The following is a 16,199-nucleotide window of genomic DNA, read 5'->3' as shown; positions in this document are numbered from 1 at the left end:
AGAACAGGAAAAATCCTATTAGGAATAATAGAGTTTATCGAGCTGTTGTGAGGGCAACATGAAATCCTTGTGAAGGGCATTGGTAAACCTGTTCTGTCATCCTCTTTTAACCCTGGTCCTCCAAAAGAGAAAGAGATCATTCAGGTTTAGAAGAGGATAATCATGAAACTAGTAAAAAGTCTGCCTTACTTGACTTAGGTGTTTGTTGATTAGTACTGAAAAAGTTCTTCAAGATTGATTGAATGGCTTTCTTGCTTGGCAATATAGGAGGTAAGCAGCAAGCAACACAATTGGAAAAGCTCATAATGCCTTTATTAAAAAAAAGAAAAAGAAATAGGAAAAAAAAAGTATAATGAGCCAGTGCAAATAAGGATCAATTTCTGCAAAATTTATGAATGTGACTCTGGTAAGAGCTCAATATTCAGGTTACAGGCTTATGATTCAGGACTAGTTTTAGCTGGAACAATAAGAGGAAATGCTTAAAATGGAACATTTTCCAAAATGGAGGACATTATTTTTCTTATAGGAAAGTAATCACCTTCCTCTGAAATACCAAGTGTCAGGTGAAGGCAGAATGCCTGATCTAAATAGTGATAGATCACTGTCAAACACTATGTCCTCAGATTCTTACTAGTGCAAAGTATTTTAAAATTAAAACCTCACTGCTATGAGCAAAGAAGTTTCATTCACATTTTCTACATTCATATTCAGCTCAAATAAGCTGCTGAGGTCTCAGGAAGTGAGAAAAGGAAAGAGGAGTTAAATCCATTAAAATTAACTCATCTAATGCATGTTGGGCAGCCTCAGATCATTAAGAAGCTTTACAGTATTGTCTGTTCCCTCTTAACTGAAGAGATTTCATAAAGCCTAGGTTAAGAGCATTCTCCATCTCTCCCCTTTCTTCTCTTTGAATGTCACTCTAAAAAACACCATAAATGCAATAAGGTGGCATGCAGAAAACTTAGGTGAGGCCAAAATAAAGAGAAAGGGCAGAAAACATGAGTCTTTTCTATATCCTTACTGGGAAATAATGTCAGTCCTTTTTAAAATACATTTTTGTACATTGAACTTGTTTTGCCCTTTACTGTAGATGCAAAGCATGAAAAAAAGACATGCTTCTTATATTTTCTGTGTCTTTGATATAGGTTGCTGCATCTAGATGATCTTTCACTGACAAGTATGAGCTTATGCCAATATACTTTGCACTTGGGAAAACTGTAAAGAAGAAGGGAGTTATTGTGAATAACAGAGGACACCTCTGCTGAAAGTGAAGAAGTGAAAAACTAAACAAGCAATGAAATAAGAGAGGCAGGAAACAGTAGAGAAATAAGTGTAATCAAACATCTTGGGTAACAGGGCCCCTGGTTGTGTCACCTTTAAAAAGTGTGGAATGGAATTAGAAATGAAAGAAGTACTAAAATGACTAGAATTGTATTAGAATTTACATATATAAAATTTCAAGTGATTTTACAAAACTTCCTTAAAATTGTTTAGTTTGTGAACCTGTAAAGAAATTAGGGAAAAATCTACATAATTAAGAATTGTACCTTTCCTGCATGATCTTCCCTTACTTCTGAAATGAAAGACTTTTCCATATGCCCAAGTCAATAGACCATATTTCATTTCTTGGATTGCTGGATGATCTCCATCCTTTTGACCCTCCAGTCTACCTTTGAGAGGGGCACACTGAAGTCAAAGTGTAATGTACTCTTTGCTTTCCTTTCATTGTCCATCTGTCTGCTCAAATAGAAAGGAACAATGGTCTTCCAAATCCCAAAGAAATCAGTAAGTTGAAAAGGACACAAGCAGGTATAACTAGACTTTTAGTCCCCTTTATCAACACCCAGCTCTAGCTAAAGTTATTCTCAAAGGCCATTCTTCAGTCAAAGTCAAATGGCATATCTTTTAGAAAAATTTCTTTCTCTGCCTCTTCAGACTCACTGGCATAAGTATGTGCTAAATGTCTTATTTTGTATTTCTTGGTCTTTTTTCACCACATTTCTCTGATCACTTCTTTTTCGCTAAGTCTTGAGCAATAGGTCTGCAGCATACAGGCAGGCACATCTGAGCACACAGGATTTTGTAGAGTGAATACACATACTGCTTTCTGAGTTTTCCCAGTTACTTCTTTCAAGAAGAAAAAAAGGAAATGACATGATGTCACGATCTACAAGTCACATCTTTTTAGTCACAATTATTACAAGGTCTTTGATAGCATTTTGACATTTATATGGTGTGTTATACACAACAATTCCCTCTTTGGAATACATTATGAAGCAGGGAATAATCCTTAGCATGGCCTTTTTTGAAATACTTTTTAATTTCTTTCTCAAAGCTCTAGATATCATCACAGAGAAACACTTCTGCTTTAGACAAAGAAAAGTCAGTCCCTTCTCTGCCAACCTCCATCTGCACTGCAAATAAAATGTAAAAATGTATGGTGATTAAATAAAAGTGTCATGTTTTGCACAGTGTCCACAGTATTAACTTGGTTTATCACAAAGCTTTTCATTCCGGTGACATTCGTCCATGGGGCAGTCAAACTGGAAAAGACCTACTTATGTGAGCAGATTTTCTAAACTATTAAGCCTTCAGTCCATTGTACCTTATGAAACAATAATCAAAAAAAAAAAAAAGGCAAATGTTGAAATGCAGAGAATTAGAGTATTTATATTGTTTATTTAAACAGTATAGATCTTGTCCTTGCAGCATTAACTTCGTACTTTTAAGAGATATTAAGAGTCATAGTCTTGGCCAGATATTCCTTAATTATCCACAAATTATCAGGACTACTAAGAGTATCTTCGAAAATTCCTGACTTTTTCTTAAAGTGCTGAGAAAGCTTCTTCTGGAAGGAAGGTAACTGTTTAAGCACTGTCTCTAGTAGGAGGAAAATCTTGGAAAGATTGCCCAGAACATTTTTTAATCTCTTTATTTTTATACAGTACAACTTTAAGGAGATTTGTTCAAGACTCATCTCTACCAGTGACTCTTAGTGTTGTCTGGCTAAGCTGTTATATCTGGACTGTTTCTTAATGACCAAAGCTAGTTAGCATCTGATAGTCTCTGGGGTTTTTTTCCCTCACAGAAGATGTTATAAGAGTGATCACATATGATTATTTTTGTTTTGGCCAAAAGTTATAGGGGACTATTTTAACTTTCTTTCAAAATTAAGTATTTTTCAGATTAAAAATTCTAAGCAGAGACATTTTAAATTGGAAAATAAATTATGGGTTTTCACTTGTATGTGAAAGGCTTTCATTTATAAGCCATGTCATCAGTTCCGGCAGTGGTATTCATTCAGCTGAAAGACTTCTTCACTTCAAGGAAAAAAAAAAATTAAGGTTATCTCCTTATATTTCTTTTCCATTTGAGACTATGTTCTCTGTAGTACAGGCTTTCTACCTTTAGAACAGGTTTTTTGGTTTTGCTGCACTAAACACATTAACATTGAAATCTGGTTTTGAAATTCCTGGTGTTTTGCTAAAAAAAATAATTCCTACAGTGTCCACTATGAAGCTAGAAAACTGCAAGGACATCTGAAATGGAATCACTAGCTAAGCACTCAAAGCATATTAAGCCTGATTTGCAATCCTAGCACTACATTTTTTTTAAATCATTTAGAGTAAGAACGGCATCCTTCCTGAATTGCTGTGAGGTTTTGTTAATTGTAGTCTTTATGTTGTTTTGTTTTAAATAAAAAACCCAAAATCTAATGATCATTAGAGAATCTAAAAGCAAGTGTGACATGCAGAATGAACATGTTCACTTATATATTAGAAATTATAGGCTTTTTTACCTTTTTTTTTCTCTTGTGGCAAGATTTTGCTTTGTTTTATCCTTAACAGATATGATCATGTAAATAAATCCTTTCCAGAATGACTTACAGGTTTTCAGTCCTTTCTTTTTTCATAAGTAACCTCTCTTTCTTCTACTTATCACCTTCAGAAAAATTGAGTTTGGGTCAGAGAGAAATGCAATCAGCTTAAAGCAAGCAGAAAGATGAAATTTTGGATTGTTCTGCTATATTTTTGCCATGGGTCCCAATCTGGAAGTTCCCATCACTTCTATGATTTCTGAAATACAGTCTGTTAATTTAAATTATCTTTAGAGTGTATTTCCTTAAGTGACAGTGCTTCAAATTTTCTTAAGGAAGGTATAAATCAGGAAGATTTTACTTGGGTTACTTTGTGTCTTGGTACTTTATCTCTTACTAGTAGCAAGGAAGGTAAATTGCTCATATTTGGAGTGTGTTTGGAGTGATGGCACTTGTCTTCCCACATCACTCTTACACATGATCAGGCCCTCCTGTCCTGGAGATGGCTGAACATCTACCTGCTCATGGGAAGCAGTGAAATAATTCTTTGTTTTGCTTTGCTTACATGTGCATCTTTTGCTTTCTCTGTTAAACTGTCTTTACCTCAAGCCATGAGTTCTCCAGCTTTTACTTTTCCAGTTCTCTCCCTGATACCTCTGGTGGGATCCCCTCATGAGTGAGCAGCTGTATGGGGCTTGGCTGTTGGCTGGGGTGGACCGTGATATTAGGCTATCCCACTTGTCATCTCTCCAGCTTCCGAAATTAAGATGCCATTCAAGGTCATGTAGGGATGAGGCACCACCTGACCATGCTGCAGGAAGCAAATATGGGGATAGCAACCATTTTTCTAATTGAAATTAACTCCAAAGGGGATTTTTCAGTTCACATGGAGACCATATAACTACTGCCTGTAATCACATTTCAGAACCCTGAGTGTAAAATATGATCTAATCCTTTTCCAGGGATGAGAGTTACTTATGAATTAAATTGTATTTTTCTAGGATTTTTTTCTTCATATCTCAGAGCAAGATTTATCATGCATTTAAAGAATATTTTACTTTATTATCAGGTTAATTATGAATTTTAAAAACTGTAGAAAAGTACATCATTGTACAGTTAAATAAATTATTTATTGAAAAGTAATTATACAAGTAAGTGGATCTAGTTCTCATGGGTTGAGCTAAAGACATATAAATAGGGAAAAAAAAGATGCACGTGCAAGCAAAGCAAAACAAGGAATTAATTCACTGATTCTGATGAGCAAGTAGGTGCTCAGCCATCTCCAGGACAGCAGGACCTAATCATGTGCAAGAGTGATGTGGGAAGAAAAATGCCGTCACTCCAAATCCCACCCTTCTTTCTTCTTTTCCCAGAACGATTTTATGTGTTATGAAATATCCCTTTGGTCACCCTTTGTTAACCATAATCCTGGGTGGAGCAGGAAAGGTAGCATGGGGATGAGGCTGGTGCCAAGGAGAAAAGCGTGGAGGGACCATGTTGGGGCAGCGTCGTGGTGCCCTTGGCAGGCCTTCTGCAGCTGCAGTGTCCCTGCAGCTCTGAGCTTTGTGGTTTTCTGAACCCTAACCCTAAGTGTAACTCTAACCCAGGTTAGGGTAAAGGAGAAAAGCATGGAGGGAGCTATGTTGGGGCAGTGCCATGCTCCCTTGTATCACCTGTCCGAGCCAAGTCTCCTTCCAATCTCCTGTGCACACCCAGTTTCCTCACCATCACGGCAGTACAAAAAGTAAAAAAAGCCTTGGCCCTGTGTATGACCTGCTAAGCAATGAAGAAACTCCTCTGTATTATGAACTCTGTTTCCAGTTCACATCCAAAACACACTGGCATACCAGCCACTTTGAAGATAATTACTACAGGCAAAAAGAAGTATGCCTAAAAAATCCCTTCATATCCCAAAGATAGTACAGCTTTTTGACCCCACTGGATAGGAAGTGCCAAAATAAACAAGACAGCCTGACATGGCATAATGACCAGATAACTATGTTACTTTTTAGATAACAAATAAAAATAACCTATAATCTCCCTTGCTGGCCATCACATTTAACAAAAAGGAACATTCTAACATTTGACAACAGAATGAAGATCTATAGGCAATAAACAGAAGGCAGATACAAGGAGCATCAGCTGCCAAAAAGAATCTGTGCATGGTAGATGAATGGGACTTCACTGGAGACCAGTTATCATATTTTTAAGTTATATTTAATCTCTTCACCCCCACATAAAGGCAATTTATATGTTTTTAAAAGCAGCAGAATGTTCTGTTTTACATGATATTCAGGACAAATAAAATTAGTCCTGCCATATTAAAGGTTTAATTCCAGTCACTTAATAATTTCATCCTTGTCAGACTTAATGCACAAAATTCACTTTACTGCTTCCAAGCAATCACCGACACATTATGAAACTGGAGTATTGGCTTGAAACCTAAATAAACAAAGAAAAACTGCAACTTTTATGGAGAAAAGGATGTTACAATTTGTCGATCAAATGAATTATGCCAGTGCACGCTAGTAGGCAATAAAACGCAAAATATTCTACTGTTGGATCATTTCTCACATATTACTGCCTGGTTCACAGGCTCAAGAGTCTGATAATGCTGAGGAAAGCTGTGTGATAAACTCAGTTTCTTTTGTTAAGGCTCAGCATGAAGATGATTTTTTTAAATTCCAATTCACTTGAAGGTGCTTCTAAAGAAACTTGATTGTAATTAAATCTGAAGTGAAATTCATACCATTGGCTTATAGACTTACAGTCTGTGACAAAATGACTTGGGAATAGAAATGGATTTCTATACCCTGAAAATTATTTTCCCATTCTTCCTCATAATTAACCTGAAGTGGATCAATTCCTCTTGTGATAAAGCAGACAAAATTCCTGTTCCAGTTACTACTCCAACAGGCCCTCATGTACTGTAAAGGAGCTCCAATTTCTCAGACATAAGCTTCTTAATGAAAAAAATGTTTCTTAGTCAATTCCCTTTCATATCATTGAAGGGGAAAATAAAATCTTTTCAGAACATTTCTATTTGTATTTGAACCTGTCTTGTGGTTGTCTTCAAAAACTTCCACATTTGGACTGGTAAACTGTGCCCCAACTGAGACCTGATTTGGTCTCAATTCATTCAAAAGGAATTTACTTAAAAAACTAGTCTAGGCAGCTGACTAGAAAATCAGATCCAGGCTGAACAATAATACAAAGAGACTAAGATTTTGGGAAAATTCACTAAGATTCTACCAAAAGGTAGATAACATTTTCTTCCAATTCTGACTTGATTTGACCTGATCGGAGGTCAATCAGTTCAGTTCAGGTCAAAGTATTAGTAATATTATTTTTAAAATGTAAGAATATATTAATGAGGAAAAAAATCCCTAGAATCAGGAAAATTAAACAAAATTGGTACATCTCAAATAGATACACAAATATGTTGGCCTCTTCTCAGCAAGGTTTTAAAAGAACCTGCTGCTCATACATTATGCAAATGTAAGCTCACTGTTTAAATTACCTGTGGTGATCTTCAGCCAACAGTGAATAAAATGTGGTAATTATATCATATTGATATGCACACTCCAAGAGCAAGAGTTATTTTCAAAGGTTAATTATTTACCTAACCCCTCTCTCTTCATCTTTCCTGTTCACACAGCTCAGTCTCTGCAGAAACCACATGGAATAAGGCTTATTTTCTTTACTAGTAAAGTTACACCATCAAAGAATACATTCTGCATTCTACAAAAAGTTACTAAAAATGAGTATTGAACATGGAACATATTCAAAATAATGCAGGTGGGAACAATACTTGAATTTGCACATGGCCTGGGAGCATCAGGTATTTAAACACAGGCTACTAACACAAGGCATTGAAATTTCCTAACTTTTTAACCCATTGGATACTGCATCTGTGAATGCGTATCCAGTTTTTGCATGCACTTTTCTGTCATTAGTCTGAAAGAGTATTTACAAAAGTGATGACAGGAAAGCTGCTGTCTAGGAAACTGGAATATAGAATGTATTTAAGACATCTATCAGAATTTTATTTCCACAAATGAAGGTTTAATATTCACTACTTTTAGTCAAGGGTTTTGACGCAGTATGCTGTACTTATTCTTATGAATCAATGCTCTTGTGAGAGTTCTTTTTCTTGGCATTTAAGATCATAGTATCATAGAATATTTTGGGTTGGAAAGAAACTTTAAAAGTCATCTAGTCCAACACCCCTGGCAGTGAGCAGGGACATCTTTCACTAGACCAGGCTGCTCACAGCACCATCCAACCCGACTTTAAATGTTGCCAGGGATAGGGTGTCCACCACCTCTCTGCAAAACCTGTTCCAGTGTTTTACCACCCTTATCTTTCTCATGTCTAGGCTGAATCTACCCACTTTTAGTGTAAAACCATAACCCCTTGTATCACAGCAGGATCTGCTAAAATATTTGTCTGCATCTTTCTTACAAGCACCCTTTCAATATTTGAAGGCTAGAGTAAGGTCTCTCCAGAATCTTCTCTTCTCAAGGCTGTAAACCCCTACTCTCCAGTCCTCAGCCAGTCTTCATAGGAAAGGTGTTCATTCCTCTGACCATTTTTGTAGCCCTCCTTTGGACCTACTCCACTGGATTCATAACTTTCTTGTACTGAGGACCCCTGAGCTGGATACAATACCCCAGGAGGGGACTCATGAGAGCAGAATACAGGGAAGAATCACCTCCTTTGACATGCAATTTTGGATGCAGACCTTTCTGGGCCTATGTTTCCCTATCTGTGCTTTGCATGTTCACGCACACAGCCAGCTTATATCCAGGTTTTTCATCCACCCTGGTGTCCTTCTCTGCAAGGTTGCTTCAAATCCCTTCATCTCCTAACTGGTATTGATATTGGGGTTGCCTAACCCAGGTGCAAGACTTTGCACTATAGTTGCATTGAGGTTACAAAAGCAGATGAAATATGAAAGACATTATAACAACAGTGACGGAGAAAGAAAGAAGTTTTGAAATATTTTAGACTTATTTCCAGAAAGCGAATGTACAAGGAATTAACTTCTCATGGAAAGAACAAACATGTACATTGTATGTATCGTTCTCAAATTTCAGAGAAGGAAAATAAAAGGGTTTTCATCCCAAGAATTTAAGAAGACAAGGAGACACAGTAAACTTTTCAAAACCTTTACTTCTATTCCCAGAGGCTTACAAGAGTGAATCTCTCACTAGTTTGGCATGAAATAAATCTTTTTTTTTTTTCTCTCTCTCTTTTGAGGGTAGCAGATGGAACATCAGTTTATTTTCTATGTTTCTATATCTTTTTTCATCAGTTTGGGAGGTGTTGGAAGAATAGCTCTCAGGAATTTTTCTCCTGGCTCAGCATAGCTCCAATGTTCTTTTAATAGTTTTTGACAATTACTTTTCAAAGGACAATAAATTTAAGGTAACTTTTTTCTTTACAAGTATGTTGACAAAATGAGCTCAGGAATTCTGGAGCTAAAATCCATGCTGGAATTTTAAAGGTAAAGAGTGGCATTTAGACACTTCAGTTTCATTGAAAGTCCATAGGAGTTAGTTAACTAAAGGCTATTTGAATGTCCATCCTGTAATCTTAATAGAGACTAACTACATCATGCAATCCCTCCCCATTTTCTCATCATGCAGACCATTTTTATTCCGCATCAATAAGTTTAAACCTAGGTAGTACCACTCCAGCAGTACATATTGTGTGCAAAACTTATGCTTTCTCTTTTAAATCTCAGGCTAGATTTTGAAATGCTTAAATAATTTCTAGTAAGCCCTGTAAAATGGAAATAGGTGCATCGATGTTTTTATTTTCTGAAGAATCTTAATTAAAGTCAATATAAATGAACTGACTTGCAGTTTTAGAAGTCATTTAGTATGCTTTGGATGCTATTAATTTACAATGTATACATTTCTCACAATCAAAGTTATCAGACCAAACACAGAATATTAGAAATACTGACTGGAAGGGACCTCTGCAAACCTCTCATCCAGCCTTTCCCTTGAAATGGGATCATGTCCAACACTAGAACAGATCCGATATGGCTGTCTATCTGGGTGTAGAAAAGTTTTGAGGATAAAGGCTCCACAATCCTCTTTCAGGAACCTGCCACTGCTGCACTACTTTGACTAAAAATATATATATTGGCTCCATCCACTTTTTAATGCACATTCAGATACTTACAGAGGCTGTAGACTTCTCTTTGCCAGATTAAACAATTTACCTCCTGATTTACCATATTCCCATAATTCCTGATTGTTTTAGTAGCCTTCTGCTGAATCTTGCCCAGTTTGTCAATATTTTTTTCTTGAACTAGGCAACCAAATATTGGCTAGGTTGTCCTAAATGTCATGTCACTACCTCTAAGCAGAATGATGTAATATAGTTCTTTGTTCTGCCAACCAGATTTCTACTAACATTTCCATAGCTGTGGTTGCCTTTCACATGTTGGTTTATATTCAGCTTGTTTTTCACCTTAACACCTGGGTCCTGTCTCCTATTGGGTCAGTTGCATTCCAGCTGGTATCATCAGTTGATATATTGATATATTTGGGGGGTTTCTGCCTCTCCTACAGAAATGTTCACTTTCTCTCTTGAGCTTTATGGATCTTCTGGTTTTGCAAGATCCCTTTGATCTGAAGTTCTGCCACCTGTTGCAGAGAAATCTGTGTCATCACACAGGTCACTGATAAAGTGATAAAGTGACAAATAAGGACCTCCTGGCTTGTCCCATTTGTTATCAGTCATCAGCTGGACACGGAGTGCATTTTAACTGTGGGGTATATTCTGTATTTACTAGTTGTCTGTATTGTTATTACTGTAAGTCCTGGCGAACTCACCAAATATCTTCCTTCTGTTCTTCTCCCTGCTTAAAGCCAGTTGATCTCATCTAGACTCCTGGCAGAAAGATTATGGGTATTATCCAAATTTCTTGGAGGAATCTCTTCTTCCCTCTGAATAAATGTTTCCAATTTTCTAGTTATTGGCATAAAGTATAGCAAGTAATAGTGCTTCTAAGAAATGTTATTTGGTTTTCACTTTTAAAGGAAACTAATTAGGTAGAAATTATGTAGAAAATCCAGGACAACATGATCTTGTGTTTGACTCAATTAGACGGGCACCAAAGAGAAAAGTTTGAGAACTTCTGAACTTTCTTAAAGCTGATTTAATTTACTGAAGAAATAAAATACTACATATTTTCAATTCCAGAAACCTAATAAACAGAGCTGAATCAACTCAAACTGATTTTTCAAAGAAGAAAAACATTTTTAAAAATGTGAAAAACCTCAAGAATAACTGAATACAACTGTAACTAGTGATCTCTTTGATCATATTAATTATGTGATTTATAAAGGGAAATGAAAATAAAGACTCATTTTATTTCCCAAGCAGCTGGACAGGTGAGACCTCAAAATGTGAACAGTATGCATGCTCCACATGAGGATTTTAAAAAGCAATTTAGACTAATAATAGTTCATTTTCCCTAAGTGGACAAGGACTGACTATACAGAGGTTCCCCAGAATGGAGTTAGAGAAAGTACCAAAATTAAATATCATAGTGTTTTATTTTCAGAGAGATAAAATCTTCATCATTTAACAAGGTCAGAAGCAGAAGGGCAGTGAATTCCCCCCATAATGGCACCTACAAGTATTAGGAAAACCCTTACTACCAACAGATATCCTTATACCAGAGGGAAAAACGAAAACTGTCTCTGAACTTCTGTAATTAAGATAAAAGCATAAAAGAACTCTATTAAGAGGTTTATTGCCTGAAGAATTAAAGATATGTTCATTATAAGCTTTTTATTTTGATGGATTCTTCCAATATTGCTACCTCTGAATTTGCAAATAAGAGAATAATTTACTAATTATTAGGTTCTACAGAATAAAATAAAGAAGAAGGTATACTTAATGTATTTTCTGCTATTATGACTCTTAAAGTTCAAGGATTCAAGCTTTAAATCATCAAAATTAAGGAAATAACTTTGTTAAAATTGAAGGTCAGTTACTTAAGCACCTGAATCTAAGCAATAATGCTTTAGGAATGTAGACTGCAGCATCATAGTGGGGTCATATCTGCACAAGAACTCACAATTAAGATCTAGGCTTAACTTGCCTTGTATCAAATAGCGATGTCTGTCATTAAGATTCTACAGATGTGCAAATACTTGTGCATGTATATTAAGTTCATTGACACTGTGTCTCTTTAACCAAACAAAGTGATGTTCATGGCCACAATTTACATACATGCTTGATAAAAGGACAGAGTTATTGCATTAAATAAAACATCACTCATTGATGAATTTATCTATCAGGAACACGTGTGATACAAGAGAAAGAGAAAGAGAAGAGATGGGCAACTACAGTAAGGAGAAAGACTGAAAAACACATGGGTTCTTAGGTTAGTGTTGCTCTCTGATACACTTGATATCTATCTGAGGAACAGAATAAAGAAGTATGTTGGACAAATATTGAATAAAATGGGAATAGTCAGAAAGGATGACTGAGACTAGTTCCTGAAATTCATAAAAACTGTCTATGGAGCAGTGAGCTGGGAGACAAAGCTTACTGCTCCAGGTGGAGGTGGGGCTACAAAGCACCAAAAAAAGAAAGTGGGCTACCCCATAATTCTTTCATTACAGCAGCTTCCTCAAGGATATGACTATTTTCATCCTAGCCTGAGACTTAAGAATAGGATTAGCTTTAAGGTCATGCCTAGGGGTCAGAGAGAGACAAAGCCTGGAGCTCCAGTTACAATGAGACTGAAAAAAGGATGCCAGAAGAAGGGTGAGGTCTACTAGTTCTCTCTGATTTCTTCCTCTAGTTTATGGAAGCGGGTTTTGGATTAAGCTTCAACTCACCTGGAGTCTTTGGGTTAGCATTAGCATTAGTAGTGATATAAAGACAGAAGTTACAGATGCAATGGGATTGCAAGGCAGTTGCCAAAGTCAGGACTATGTTGCATCAAGAATTGTCCCTAACAATTTCTTCTGGGTCATTAGTTTGTCTTATGATTTAAATCTTAGTCTGGATTGAAATTTAAGGTAAGGTTTGAGGGTTAGGAGAAGGGAAAAGTCTAGAATTCCAGGTGGTATGGGCATGCAAAGGGGTTTCAAGGTACCAAAAATATTTTCCACTAGCATCTTACATCTCTAGGACATCACTCAGTTTAGATTTAAGACTAACCTAGAGCTTCAGGTGAAGTGGTGCTGGAAAGGTGCTGAGAGAAACCCTACAAGCTAGGGTTTCTGTTTGACTCCTAATCTGCCTCTTCGCTAAGGACTTGCTGAGGCTTTACTGTACTGTTTCTACACTGGCTTCATCCCATAATGGGTGTTCCATCTTTGCCCATTGCTATATTGTGGGTCTGGGCCCCAGCCGGCAATGCTACTGCCCCTCCCTACCTTGCTATCACGCTTAGCTTCTGTTTCTCTTTAACTTAACTACTGCTCAGTGCAGCTCCATGAATATTTTGAGGTTTATCTCAAGGCCGAGGACAGGGCCTCAATGAATGTTTTCAAATACTTTTTGTAGCATTCTTCACGAATCTCCTCCCCTCCTTTGGAGGATCTCTTGCACCACGATTGCATTTAGAGCAGGAAGCTTTCCTTTGGTCTCCCAAGATTGCCCTCAGCTGGGCAGCTACAGCCTGAAGTTTCAGTAAGGGCTGCTGGACCCTACTGGGAATTTATCACGGGGACAAAAGGTTTGGACACATTAATCCACTTCCCGGATCATTAGGGCATACTAACTATTTTGACCCTAGTCATGGCTGAAAATGTTGGCTTTCTGCAAAGTACAGACAAGAAACAAACTAACCACCGAGCCTTCTCAAAGCCTGCTGAAGTGTTGCCAGACTCACTGATGGAAGACAAAGTCTCCTTTGTCCTTTGCTTCTCCTGGTTTCTCATTAAGTCCTAAGAAGTAGAACAGCAAGGGAAGAGTCACATAGAGTACTCAGCTAAGCTTAAACAAGGAATCAAGGAGAATCCAGGAGGGGATAACCGAGTGCTTTGTGATTTGTGAGTTTCCCTGAGGTGTCCAGTGATAGATGGAAGGTTTACAGTTATCAGGGTAGGGCAGACCTTGTGTCCTGAATATTGATCCCCACTTGCTTTAGAATTAATTGTGCTATAAATCTACAGCTTCTCTGCCTTTTGCATGCTCAGCAAAGGTACACATTGAGAGGGTGCATGAGCAGGAAAGATAGAACTTAAAAGAGAATGGAGCATCTGAATTAAAAGACCTGCTTGAAAATAATTTCAAGCAGCTTCCCCATCCTCCCCTCTAAACATTTTAAGTGTATTAATGCAGTAATTAACAGTAGCGAAAGAGAAGAATATTCCCCAGGCACATGTGACAAACCATTCACATTACTGAAGAGGAAGAAAAGGTGCTGTAGCATGCATTTAAACAGCCTTTCTTTTGCTGCTCTCTGTTCATTTACAATTTAACTATTTACTTTGGGGTTTTTTTCTCTCTCCCCGACCTCCAACCTATCTAAATAAGGTGCCCTTCAGAATAATATTTATGTTACTGTGAAAGCTTTATAGATGTTATCATTAGTTTCCTTTGCAAATGGTTTAAGTTAGGAGAAGTTTTATTTCAGTGTAGGAAATTCCTGTGTATTTCTTTTTCTGAAGGAGATATTTGGTAAGAGGCAATATATGTCTGAAATTAATAGTCTTTTCAGCTGTCTATTACATGTTGTTATCTATGCTGTAGTATGCAGGCCTTTGCATTTGCCATTCAGCTCTTCCAATCAAATAACTGAGTGACAATATCATGATATCTGTGTTCACAGGAAAATAATCCACATTTAAGGCCTAGTGAGAGCTTTGTTGGTGAATAACCAAAATTCTTAAGCTTGGTGTTCACATCAAAGTAGAAATGCATTTAATAATGCTATTTTGTTAGAAAACAATGAGAAATTCACTTTGAAAAGTGAAAGATTTCTCAAAAAACTTAGATTTTAAATAAGGAAATAGAACTAAGATCTGTGACAGAAATTAACAGATACCTGATGCAATGATTTGACCTTGGCTGGATGTCAGGTTTCCACTAAAGCCATTCTAAAACTAACCTGCTCAGCAGGATGAGGTAGAGAAACTATAAAGCAAAAGGCTCATGGGTTGAGATAAGGGCAGGGAAAGATCACTCACCACTTACTGTCACAGGCTAAACAGACTGGACTTCTTGAAATAAATTATATTTATTATCAACCAAATCAGAGTAGAATAATGGGAAATAAACACAAATCTTAAAAATACTTTCCCCCCACTCCTCTCCTTCTCAGACTCAGCTTCAGTCCTGTTTGTCTACCTTCTCCCCATTAGCTGTGTTAGGGGTAAAGGGAATGGGGTTCATGGTCAGTTCATCGCATACTGTTTCTGCCACTGCTTCCTCCTCAGGGAGAGAACTGCCTTCTCAGCTCCACCACTGTGGAGTCCCTTGTGCCATTAAAGGAATTTGCAACTCCCTTGCCCTGGAATAGTGAAGATAACCCCACCCAGTTGTGACAAAAGGCTTTGCCCCCTATGGCTCCTGGCAAACATTGTGCAATCTTCCCTTTGGGTTTCGCAAGTCCATCACTCCTCCCATGGTATCCCCTTTCCCTGTTTTCCCATTGGCTATGGGCCTGGTGTCCAGTTTTCTCTCTTCCCTATGATCACTTGCCCTCTGCCCTGCCCCTGGGACCACCCACGAACATGAGACCCTATTTAACCGAGTAACACCACATGATCTTGCTCTTTCTAGTCCAAGATTCACCTTCGGCACACCAGAATAAGTGCTTGCTGGAAATTTATCTGGGCCTGGGAGCCTTCTGCCTCTCTGCTGAGTTAGCCTGGTAATGTATGTGGTTGTGTGAGCTTGATTGCTGCCGGAATACTTCCCAAGCAGTTTCTTTACAGAGAGGCTGACTGGGATTTAGAAAGGCTGTAACTGCACTCCAAAAGGACACACTATTACACACCATGAGTCTCTCCCATGGGAAACAGGCTTCTGTTAACTTCTTCAACGTTAGTTCTTCCCATGGGCTACAGTTCTTCAGGAGCTACTACACTGCAGGCCCTTTCTGTAGCATGTGGTCCTTCAGGAACATACTTCCCCAGTGTGGGTTCCCCAAGGGGTCACATGTCCTGCCAGAAAATCTGCTCCATTGTGGGCTTCCCACAGAGTCACAGCATCCTTTGGACACACCTGCCAGCTCCACTATGGACCTCCATGAGCTGCAGGGGCACAGCTGCCTCACCATGGTCTTCACAATCTGAAGAGGAATCCCTTCTCTGGCAACTGAAGTATCTCGTCCCCTTCCTTCTTCATCAGCCTTGTCTCTCAAGATATTTCAGATGAACAGCTGGTGGAAGCA

This window comes from Chamaea fasciata, unplaced genomic scaffold (assembly GCF_029207755.1).
Source record: "Chamaea fasciata isolate MVZ Bird 193981 ecotype frontalis unplaced genomic scaffold, bChaFas1.0.hap1 SCAF_7, whole genome shotgun sequence".
In the NCBI taxonomy this organism is placed as follows: domain Eukaryota; kingdom Metazoa; phylum Chordata; class Aves; order Passeriformes; family Sylviidae; genus Chamaea; species Chamaea fasciata.
The sequence above is the reverse complement of the archived record's forward strand: the minus strand, read 5'-3'. Positions refer to the sequence as shown.